Source organism: Eriocheir sinensis, chromosome 3 (genome assembly GCF_024679095.1).
Source record: "Eriocheir sinensis breed Jianghai 21 chromosome 3, ASM2467909v1, whole genome shotgun sequence".
NCBI classification, from domain to species: domain Eukaryota; kingdom Metazoa; phylum Arthropoda; class Malacostraca; order Decapoda; family Varunidae; genus Eriocheir; species Eriocheir sinensis.
In genome coordinates, this window is record NC_066511.1 from 20,918,443 (window position 1) to 20,929,421 (window position 10,979).

A 10,979-nucleotide genomic window follows, 5' to 3' on the forward strand; every position below is an offset into this window, starting at 1 on the left:
GCAGCTCGACGGAACTGCCTCAGCTACACATTAATCAATATTTAAAACAAACGTGACTATTTACAAATATAAATGTTTATACTTTTACTTTTTTCTTGACAAGTCCAGCAGTCCATGCGCCGCTCCCAGTGATGGACATCGTCGTGGAGGGCTCCTTCTCCCTAACGTTGCTCTAATGCTGGTCATCGTTTGGCTGCCCCCCGGGACACACACGAGGGCTGAACGATAGCATTACTTTGCTTGCTGGGAATTGTAAGCTACGCTCGGTCGTGCCCAGCGGAGTGTAGGACGCTTACTGCTGATTTATATGGTTTATCTCGTATGAATGTTAGGCTAAACTAACATAAGAAAGATACATGAGTAATTACGAGCTGACTCACTTATTATTACGTAAGCTTGTTGACAACACCTTTACGTGTGGTGTGTGTGTGTGTGTGTTCTGTTAAATAAGCATTCTTTTTTCCTGATTCTCTCTCTCTCTCTCTCTCTCTCTCTCTCTCTCTCTCTCTCTCTCTCTCTCTCTCTCTCTCTCTCTCTCTCTCTCTCTCTCTCTCTCGCAGGTCACAGGGTAATGCTTGGGTACGAACCGTCGCTGTCCTCCTCGGCCGTTCAGACTGAATGGCTCGACTAATCCTGCCTAACGAGGACCGGTGGCGGGCAGCAGTCCCTCACGGCGGCCAGACCGATCAAGCGGTGCCCGTGAAGGATAGCGAGTTACCACAAACGATAAGCTTGACGTGTTATTGTTTTCCAGTAAGATGAGCGAGTTTCCGTCTCTTAATTCCGGCATATGGGTGTCTCTTGCAGCATCTGTTCTGATAAACGAGGTCGACTGTTCACCGCCAAGGCGGTCTTATGAAACTTTCCAACTGGGAATAAATAATGACAACGATCACTTAGAGCGAGGGTCAAGCAAAGGCCAAGTGCGAGCAGCTGCCTCGGATTTTTCCTGAAATGTTCAGAATATTTGTCAAGTACACGATGAAACAAACCTGGCTTTATATTCTTATGAATGTCATATTGTGATATTGTAGTTTCTGTCTTTTTTCGTCATAAGAGAGATAGCTGGAGAGAGATTACGTTGATATTCTTTCAAGGTCCTCATTGACAAGAGTACTAGACAAAAGGCAGCACGGGCTCCTGTACCATGCAATCCTAATCGGGCGAAGTGTCTAAAGTGAATCATATTGCCGAAAAAGAAATAATAGCTATTTCCATGAGTGCCCTGCCTGCTATAGGTCATCGCTCTGCTCACTCCCGCGTTCGTTCGCTGGGCTGAACGCGTTTCTCATCCTGGTGGCAGGGCCCAGCACGGTGCCGCAGCAGGCCCTCGCGCCGGAGTTCACTGAGCAGCGCCTTCATGCGGCCAAGATTCGATGCTGCTGAGAGTCAAAGCCTCCGCCCGCACGACGACACGCCGTCTTCCCGAGCCTACAGTGTCTGCGCAGAGCTCGACGCCATAACTCAGGGCGTGCGGCGACTGGCTCCCTCCTCCTGTGTGTTAAGCTCGCCTTCTCAGGCTCCCGGGCGCTATATCTAAGATTATCTATATAAATTGACCACAATAAATATCCGTTTCAAGCAAAAGGACCCCCTTGTGACCTAATCTCTGCCTGCTGGGAGTTATGAAGGCGGCGGGGCTGGGAGGGGCGGTGCTCGGCGGCGGGGCGTCGGGGAGGTGGTGGTGGCGGTCAGTGGTCTTCATGGTGCATGGGGGGAACTATTTCGCTATGTGTACTATCACCCCCTCCCCCCTTTTCATCTCTCTCTCTCTCTCTCTCTCTCTCTCTCTCTCTCTCTCTCTCTCTCTCTCTCTCTCTCTCGTCATTGTTTATGCATAGTAGACTGCATCTATGTTGCCTACAATAACCAATTTACCTTTAAATGGCACAAACAAAGCCCTCTTCCAGTGATGGAGGTTAGAATGTCAGGTGATTGGCGCGGTTGTGGGTTATTTCAATTTTAAGGGACGGCGAGTTTGACAATGCACGTAGGAGCAAAAGGATGACTAGCAGATCAGATCAGATGAGCGTCGAAGGCTTTGTCTATGCAATGGCGCATCTTACATTGCCCCACGGGTGCTCCAAGCTCTTTTGTATTCTTTTCTCGTTTTTTTCACGTGATGTAAAGGTATTTTTTTCTCATTCATAAGGTCCAGCTTGTGCAAAAATAGTCCTACTGTTTCATGTTTCTTTCCATGTATAGACGCTGTGGCTCTGTGTTATTACTTTTCCAATGTCGGATTCGAGGCAGATTATTTAGAAGTGTTCCAGGTCTTTGTTGATCCCGCCTGTTAGGTATTCTGTATTCTCATTTATGTGTCTTTTTTTATTGTTTGCAACAGGCAGTTTTTTTTTATGATGATGATGATGATGATTATGATGAAGGGAATTTTTTAAAAAAGTGAATAAAACTGTTAAATTACTGATAGATTAAAGGAAACAAAGCCATCATTCGGTTTTAAAGGCTGTTCTGGTGTGGAAAGAAACATATATGTCCACTGCCCTTAAATAGATTCTCTCTAAAAAAAGTGTTATAGTTCGTTAGATGAATTTTACTTCGTGTTGTAGTTTTCTTAACTGCGTTGATATCTTATGTTCGTGTTCTAACATTAACGCGACATCATGCATCTCTTCTTAATGCTGCGTTTAATTTTCCACAAAATAAAAGTCTGATATATTTAGGATAGAAGACCTAGCAGCCTTCCTCTCTTTATTTTATACATTTACCATTTCATTAAAAGTATATTTTTTTATTAGCTTGGGTTAAAGTATTTTTTATTTAATAATAGTGGCTGCCAGACTCCTATTTATGGAACTTCCAGTACAATGAGTAATACTACAACCAGCACCTAGACTACTTCATCTCACGCCTCCTGCTCCTACTTATCCTCCACTTCTTCCTCCTCCTCCTCTTACCACAATCACCACCATTTCTACTGGCATACTACAACCACTCTTTCCACTTCGAGCTGCACTACTTACAAACTACTCTATTTTTCAGGTGGTCACAGTAGCGGCGTGCGTGTCCCCCTTCGCCTCTGCGGCAGCACAGGAGTCTCAACGTGGGGTCGAGGTAAGCCGAGAACCTTTGTGTGTCGCCCGCTCACTTGACCTAACCTAACACAGCCCGGGAGCAACAAGAGCCACCCACATGGATTCGTCTGCCTCGCAATGCCGTGTGACATGAGGATTTACTCCCCTCCTTCACTTCAAAGACCTGCCCTTTCACTGCGCCTGACGTGCTGGTTTATCAAAATTCTAGTGGACGTGGACTCCTTTAATTGTTGGTGCTCTTGGGCGTCTAACGGACCTCTGCATCTGATGGGTTTGTTGTGCCGGAAGTCTTGTCTGTGAGAAAGGAAGCCAGATCGTTGTGCTTTCTTATGACGTTCATGCTAAGCAACTTTATGTTCGCTGGTTTACGATTACTCTGATGCTTGTGAAGTCTCCTGGAGAAGAAAAGAATGATGCTGTACCACCATATGCCCTAATCAACTCGTTCTTCTCTTGTGTTTAGAAGAAGGAATGTTTATATTAAGAGTCGTAATGCCTACACTAAGTAAACTTATTAATCGCTAACGCCTTGGAGCATGAACGTAATGTTTTGTGAAGTCCGGAGAGAGAGAGAGAGAGAGAGAGAGAGAGAGAGAGAGAGAGAGAGAGAGAGAGAGAGAGAGAGAGCGAGAGAGAGAGAGAGAGAGAGAGAGAGAGAGAGAGAGAGAGAGAGAGAGAGAGAGAGAGAGAGAGAGAGAGAGAGAGAGAGAGAGAGAGAGAGAGAGAGAGAGAGAGAGAGAGAGAGAGGAGAGAGAGAAGAGCGAGAGCGAGGCCAGCCTTCTGCCCTCAATAGAGAGAGAGAGAAAGAGAGAGAGAGAGAGAGAAAGCTGTTCCTGACGACTTAATGCGCGGGTGGCTCAATTAATGATCCGCGTACAGCAGCGAGGATTAGTGCGACGCGCGTCATAAGCTTCTCTGACGGATGGTTTATTCTAAAGGCGAGACTCGTAATGGCGTGGGTTAATGGCGTAGTGTAGGCCGCTGCATACTGAGAGGAGGGCGGGTGAGGGGCGGACAGGTGAGCTGGGGGGGAGAGGGGGGTGGGGGGGGGGCATGGGGGTAAAGGTGAGGTGACTGCCGTTTGTTGTTCTTATTTAATTCATTTTTTCTTATGTTGTAGTAGGTAGAGTTTTGTTGTTGTTTTCCTGTTTTTTTTTTTTTTTTACTGTTAGTCTTACCGTTTTTGTTGCTGGAAGTGGCAGTGGGGGTGGGGTGGGGGGGTGGGGGTGGGGGGGGGGAGGGGCTGTGGTCAGTGTTGGTGTTGGCAATCATGGGTGTAATGGTGCTGGTGGTAGTGATGGCTATAGTGGTAGTTGTGGTAGTAGTTATGGTGGTGTTGGTAGCACTGGTTACTCGTAGTGGTGGTGATGCTGCTCGTGGTGTTGATGGTGGTAGTTGTGGTTGTGATGTAGCTGGTGGTGGTGGAGGAGAAAGTGTCCGCTGTGTTGTCCGTGATGGTTGAGGTTGAGATATTGCTGGTGGTAGTGGTAGCGTCAGTAGATGATTGTGGTGGTGATGGTAGGGGTGGTGGTGGTGGTGGTGGTGGTGGATAATTGCCTTCCTCTGAGTGTGCTAAGTAGTGCTTCTGGCCAAATTTATGTTCATGCGACGTGACCCTATCTCGGAAAATATTATGTTGATTGTAAATTCCTGTCTTGATTACTCTTGCTGACGTCGTTTTTTGGGCCCGGCAATTAATGCGCGAGAAATTCTATTAACTTTCTGATCTTTACTTCAAGACGCGGGATGGACGCCACGCTCACCGCTGTAGTCGTAGAAGTAGTTGAGTGTTGCACGCGGGAAAAAATCATTCGGCATATTATTTTTTTTTCTGTCATTCTTTCAATATCATTAGTTTACTCTTCCATTTACTAGGGACCGGTTAATTTTCTCCCAGTGGGTGTCTGTATTTATATATTTTTTTTCCACCTCGTTGATGTCACACCTCATTTACATGATTTACAGAGCTACTCTTATCTCGCGGAGAGGTATGAGAGGCCCGAGGAGCGGGGAGGGGGGGGGGGAGAGAATGGGAGAGATGTTGTGTCCCTACCGCCCCTTGGATGTACTAACAAGGCTATTTTTTTTTTTTTATACACATATTTCATGGGGACAGTTGGGTGACATGTTTACGTCTGCCTCGCGCCGGCCGCTTCCTTGGACAGACGAATGGAATTGGGTGCGATAAAATTTAGGTCTGTGTGCCGGAGAATGATGGGACGGTGATGTGTATGTTTGTTTGGTGTGTCTGTGTGTGTGTGTGTGTGTGTGTGTGTGTGTGTGTGTGTGTGTTTTCGTTCATGCGTGTGTGCGTGCATCAAATCAGTCCACGATGATATATTGATGGACAGTCGTTTCGTTTGCAACCTTTTGATCCAGCCTGGCCTGGGTTTGAAATTCATCCCGCGTAATCAGTTGACATCCAGCCAACCATCTCCCCGCCCTCCCGTCCAGGTGCAGTCAGTAATGAGGGCCTGGGGTTACAACACGTCGGAGGGATGGTCCTGGCCTAGAGATCTTAGTGAAGCAGGGAACTGCGAGAATTAGCAAGGCCATGCTAAGGCTGTTATTCTACTTATTAATGCAAGAGTTAATTAGTATCTGCACTCTTTCACCCTTCCACTTTTAAACTCTGGAACACCCTCCCGTCTTATGCAAACTCTCCCTCATGAGACTTCAGCTCCTTCATGAGGGGAGTATGAATACGTTTCAGGAAAGATGCCTTTATGCATCTTCCTCAGTCTTTCTTTGTCTGCGCTGCGTATTGCAGGCCTTCATATAATAATTATATTATATTCTTTTCTTTCTTTAGTTTTTCCTTCAGCCCGTCTCCTTTCTTGTAAGAAAAGGCAAAAAGACAGAAGTACCGAAGGTCGATATTTTCTGTTTGTATACTGCAATGATGCACACACACACACACACACACACACACACACACACACACACACACACACACACACACACACAGGCTAGCGGTATACTCGCCCCCCCACGCGGCACCACCCTCATCTGTCAGGCCGGCGGCAGCCCCACGGGAGCCCAGCCACCCGCCACCCGCGACCCGCGCCAAACACCAATTACCCCCGCCCGCCTCATTAATCCAGCCTCCTTCAGCCCCTCCCACCCCGACCCCTGGTACCCCCTTCCTTCCTCTGTGTCGGTAATCATGTGTCATTATACGTCATTTGTCTTCTTGTCCTGTTTTTGCTTTATTTTTGCTTGTTTATTTCTCCTTTTATCAGTTTGCTTGCTTGCCTCATCTCCCGTTTATATCCGTCCGTCTTTCTGTCTGTATACCTGTTTATGTGAATGTTTGTGCGTCTGATAGTCGGTCCGTCTGTTTATGCTTTTTCCTGTCCGTCTTGTCCGTTTATCTGTGCTGGAGACTCTGGCTACCTTTGTGTGTGTCTGCGTTGTATGTTTCCAGATACTTTGAAGGGTTTTAAGTCACTCTGGATTGGTTTATTGCTTGTAGAGTGGTCCGAGTTTATTTGGACAGTGTCAAGTCAGTCTGTGTGGAGCAAGTTTAGAGTGTTCGGCCAACGTGGAATGGTTATTTACTGAGGCGTCTTAATTACCAACCAGTGTAGAGGGTTGGAGTCTGTGTGAAATGGTCTAGTTCATGTGCAGTCACCTATGTGTCAGTGTTGAGTTCTGGAGTCATTATGGAGTGTCTGCTTTTGTGTGACTGTAAGAACTAGGGGTCACTGTGGAATGATCTTTGTTAACCCGGTAGCAGCGACGGGGCAAATTTGTGGCTTTACCGTGTACGAGCGACGGGCCATATTTTTGCCTGATATAAACCCCCCCAAAAATAGATGATGCATAAACTGATCACAAATGCGTTGAAATACATTATGAAATGGTTTGCGTGAGTGATGATTTTTTCTCATTTTTCTCGCTTAGAGGGGCCTTTAAGAAACATGATCACCGCAGCTGCCGGGTTAATGTGCAGTCAACTTAATGTCATTGTTAAAAAGAGTCAATATGGAGGATGCGCTTTGGGTGCCTCTGAGGAAGTAGGAGTCAGTGTCGAATGGTCTTAGTCAATGTGCAGTCAGTCAGTCAGTGTCAGATTCTGGGGTAACTAACTATGGAATAAGTGCTTTGGGTGACTCGAAAACTAGGAGTCACTGTGGTGTGGCTCAGAGCTGAATTAATCATGTCTTCCAAATCCTGTCATTCAGCACTCACCATAGCGCTTCCTCCCCCGAAATTCTTCCCTGGTGGGCGTGTCGTCTCTCCGTGCTTCTTGTCTCTCTGCTACAGTGATTCTCGCCCTGAACTGTTAATTGCAAATCGACGTGCGCCCTTTCTTAATTCAACAAAACTGTGTGTGTGTCAGTGCGAGCCAATTGTCATTATCACCTGTCCGCCGGCCAATCAACGTGTCCTTGATGTCAATCCTTGTATTAAATTGATCCTCGAATTTGTGCTCGTCTTGGTTTACTTTCTAAAAACGGCGCCAACAGTTGCTTGGTTAAGATAGCAGCGAGGCGCAAAAACGGCTGCTGCTCCAGACACGCAAAGTGCAAGCAGAGAACACACGATTAGATTGCGCTAACGCGGCCGTAACACGGGTAGGTTTGTAACGCGACACACGACAAAGGTGGATTTTTTTTTATCTCAAATGGAGTTCTGGATTTTGTGGTGCCCCTCATTAAAAATATCAATTCATATCTTTTTTTTTTCCTGCTTGGCTTTTAAGTCTGCCTCTAAAATTACCTCTGCAGTTCTATTGCTTCCTTTACGTTTTCTGGTTTCCCGCATCTTGAGCTGTTCAGTATTAAAACTCAAATGAAGGCGAATCGCATCGCTTATCTGTTTAAAATACAATTATTCTGTCATACATTCGTGCCGCAGACTTGAAAAATAACGAGAAAAAAAAGACAGGATAGATTTGTATTAAAATGCCGATGTCAAAAAAAGGTGTTGTGGAGAACGAGTTTTGAGTGGCCGATGGGCAGCACGATAAAGCCTGTCCCGCGGCCCTCACAGGCAGGCTGTTTGCCAAAAGTTTAGGTAAACACATAGTAGCATTAAGACGTAAAGGCAAAGAGGAAAAGTGCTAAAGAATTCGCAGTCTCAATAGAGAAGGTGAATATTATTTGTCTCAAACGGATCGCCTACACGCAAAGAAAGGTGTAATATCTACGTGTCCGTACATAATGACTTCTGAGCTCCTACGTCGGAGGTGTGGCAGCCTGAGGTGTCTGGTGCGTGTACTCGCTCCAAGAAAGCAGAGGGAGAATAAACTTATTTAGCGAAAAGATCAGGAAGGCAATGTAGATGTTCGCAGGAAACGTCGAGATGTCAAGCTGTAGGAACCGAAAAAAAATATTCTGCGTACATAAATTATTATCATTTTAAAGTATGCAGAGATATGTAGATCGGTAAATATACTAAAAAACGAACAGACAATAGCATAGACAAATGGAAAATGAAACTAGATTAGGAATATAAATACAGACATTTCAATGTGCATTCATTTAGGTATCAGGTTCATGTACTAAATGAACGAAGATGAAAAAGAAAGCTAAAGAAAAGATAAAGATATAAAGAGAGAAAAACGAAAGAAAGGAATACCAAAGGAAAGAAGAGAAGGAAGGTATGGAAGAAGAGGAAGAGGAAGAGGAAGATTAAACGTCAGAAGATGATTAAAAAGAAGAAGAAGAAGAAGAAGAAGAAGAAGAAGAAGAAGAAGAAGAAGAAGAAGCAAATGTTAAAAGCGATCACCCCAAGACTGTTCTTGCTCTGACAATTCCGAGTTGTTTTTTTTTTGCCCTGCAGATTATCTCGTGTTGGTCTCCGGCCTCGATTGCACCTTCAACACAAATATCACGTTTGCAATCTGAAGATCTTTCGCTCACTTGGAGATATTTCTCAAATTAACAAACATGACAGCATTTACGCACTCTCAGGATGCCCCGTCAGCCTACCCTCAAGCCCTTCTGTATCGACAATTATCAACAGGCCAACTCGACCTCGACACCATCGTATAGGGTCTTCGTTGATCCTCAGAAGGCTGCTTCCGGCACGCCGAGCAGCCATCGAATTATCCTGCAGCTTGAAGTTTAAATCTGAAAAAAAGTCACTGGCTCATATAACGATTTTTACTTGTTAACTACTCCGCTTGTTGTGTACTTTCAAAATAATATTTCAAACATCAATTGAGCTGATATTCCTTATCTTTAGTTTCTTATGTGAAACCAATCTTGCAAATCTTTTTTTATGGGCTTCTTAATCCACTTACTCCTTTTCCTCTTATTTAAGTCGAGCTTAAGAAATTCCTGACTTTCATGTTTCTTTTTTTTTTAAATATAGTAATTTCTCCTCTTCTCCGATAGGTGGCGTTGACCAATAAAAGGTTTGTAATGCAGCTTCATGTATTAACTGTCGCCGGGCTGCTCGCGGCGTGACTTCCTTCACCTGGCCATCGAGGAGTAGGCACATAACTAAACTCAGCTATGCCTGTTGCACATATTTTGTAGGTAAACGTCTAACATTGACCCTATGAAACCACGAAGGATCTCGGCACTCCTTCATTTTCCTGCAAATCATGATGCTTGATTCTGGCTTGCATATATTAAGTTCATTGTCAAAAATCTTTGCTTAAATTATATCGTAATAAATCAAATAAAACAGTGTTCTCAACTGCATTTAGCAACGAACCGCTTGTTATAGACAAGTTTATGTGGCTAATGAATGTTTTCCCCCGGGCGAAAGCTTCGGAAAAAAAATAAAGAAAATAAAACAGGCATCCGTGTTATGAAGGCTGGAGAGCGTCTCGGTGGAGGCTGCCGCCACGACACTGATTTATCACATTCAAACGCTGTCGGTGCACACTGCTGAGTTTCGGTACACGGTGCCGCAGGCCAGCCGCGGTGCCGCGAGCTGGTGGGTGCGCTGCGGTGCTTGCCGCTGCGGTATTATCATCAGGAGACGGACAAGGGCAAAAAGAGGCGCACCACACCCTCAGGGCGCTCCACGCTTCTTTGAGTAATAAGCGACACCCGTGAACCATTTTCATTTATGCCTCGTCGGCCCTCAAGGGGTCAAACTCTTGTGACTATTCAGCCCCATTCTTGACGCCTGTCTCTGGAGAGCCACCCAGGGGAAGTTGTCCACATAGCGTGGCGTCACTCTGAAGGGCCATGCCTCCGTCAGCCGTCACTCCGCCGAAAACACCTCATCTCGCCGTGAGGCGATTCCGAACGTGGCCGCCACTGTGTGACCACCGTAGAGTGTGTTAGTGACCCATGGCGGGTGCCTCCGGGGCACATGCACGGGTGACGGATCCCTTCCCTGTAGCACTACATTTTGCGTCCCACAACTCCCACCCACCTCGCCGCCACCACAGCAGCGCCGCACCACTGAAAAACACACTCAACCGAACAACTAAAAAATTCACGATTTTTTTCTGTGTAAAAATGTTGATACATGCAATCATTTAATTAATTTGGCTTATATTTACAATTAGCTTTCCCTGAGTAACTTATTCGTTCACAATCTGTCGTTCTGATGCACAACGTCATCTTATTCTTGTAAAAAAAAAAAAATCTTGTCCAGGCACGTTCTCTCTCTCTCTCTCTCTTCGGTTCTGTTTTTTTTTTTCAAAATAACTCACATTAATTCCTCAAACACTATTAGAAATTGAAATGCCTCAATTGGAAGAACAACAAAAAGCCGAGTTTGTCTTCAGGTTAATCTTTTTAAAGTAATGATCTCAAACACACACACACACACACACACACACACACACACACACACACACACACACACACACACACACACGCGCGCGCGCTCTGGGTGCTGAAGAGGCCTTTAATTACTGTAGGAGGGGAGGGCCCACCGGGGGCGGCGCTGGGGGATATATGGGCCGCCTTCGCCGCGCCTTTGTCCACCTGATAAACGGGCGGGATC

The 10,979-nt window shown here is 45.7% G+C and overlaps 1 long non-coding RNA gene across 1 annotated transcript in view; it reads left to right on the top strand.

The window, feature by feature from the left end:
• The window catches only part of LOC127006280 (uncharacterized), a 104,069-nt gene that overhangs the window by 63,206 nt on the left and 29,884 nt on the right, over positions 1-10,979 (top strand). Inside the window, exon 2 of the long non-coding RNA XR_007759378.1 lies at positions 3,004-3,075. This is a non-coding gene — a long non-coding RNA (uncharacterized LOC127006280). The remainder of the gene's footprint in view (positions 1-3,003; positions 3,076-10,979) is intronic.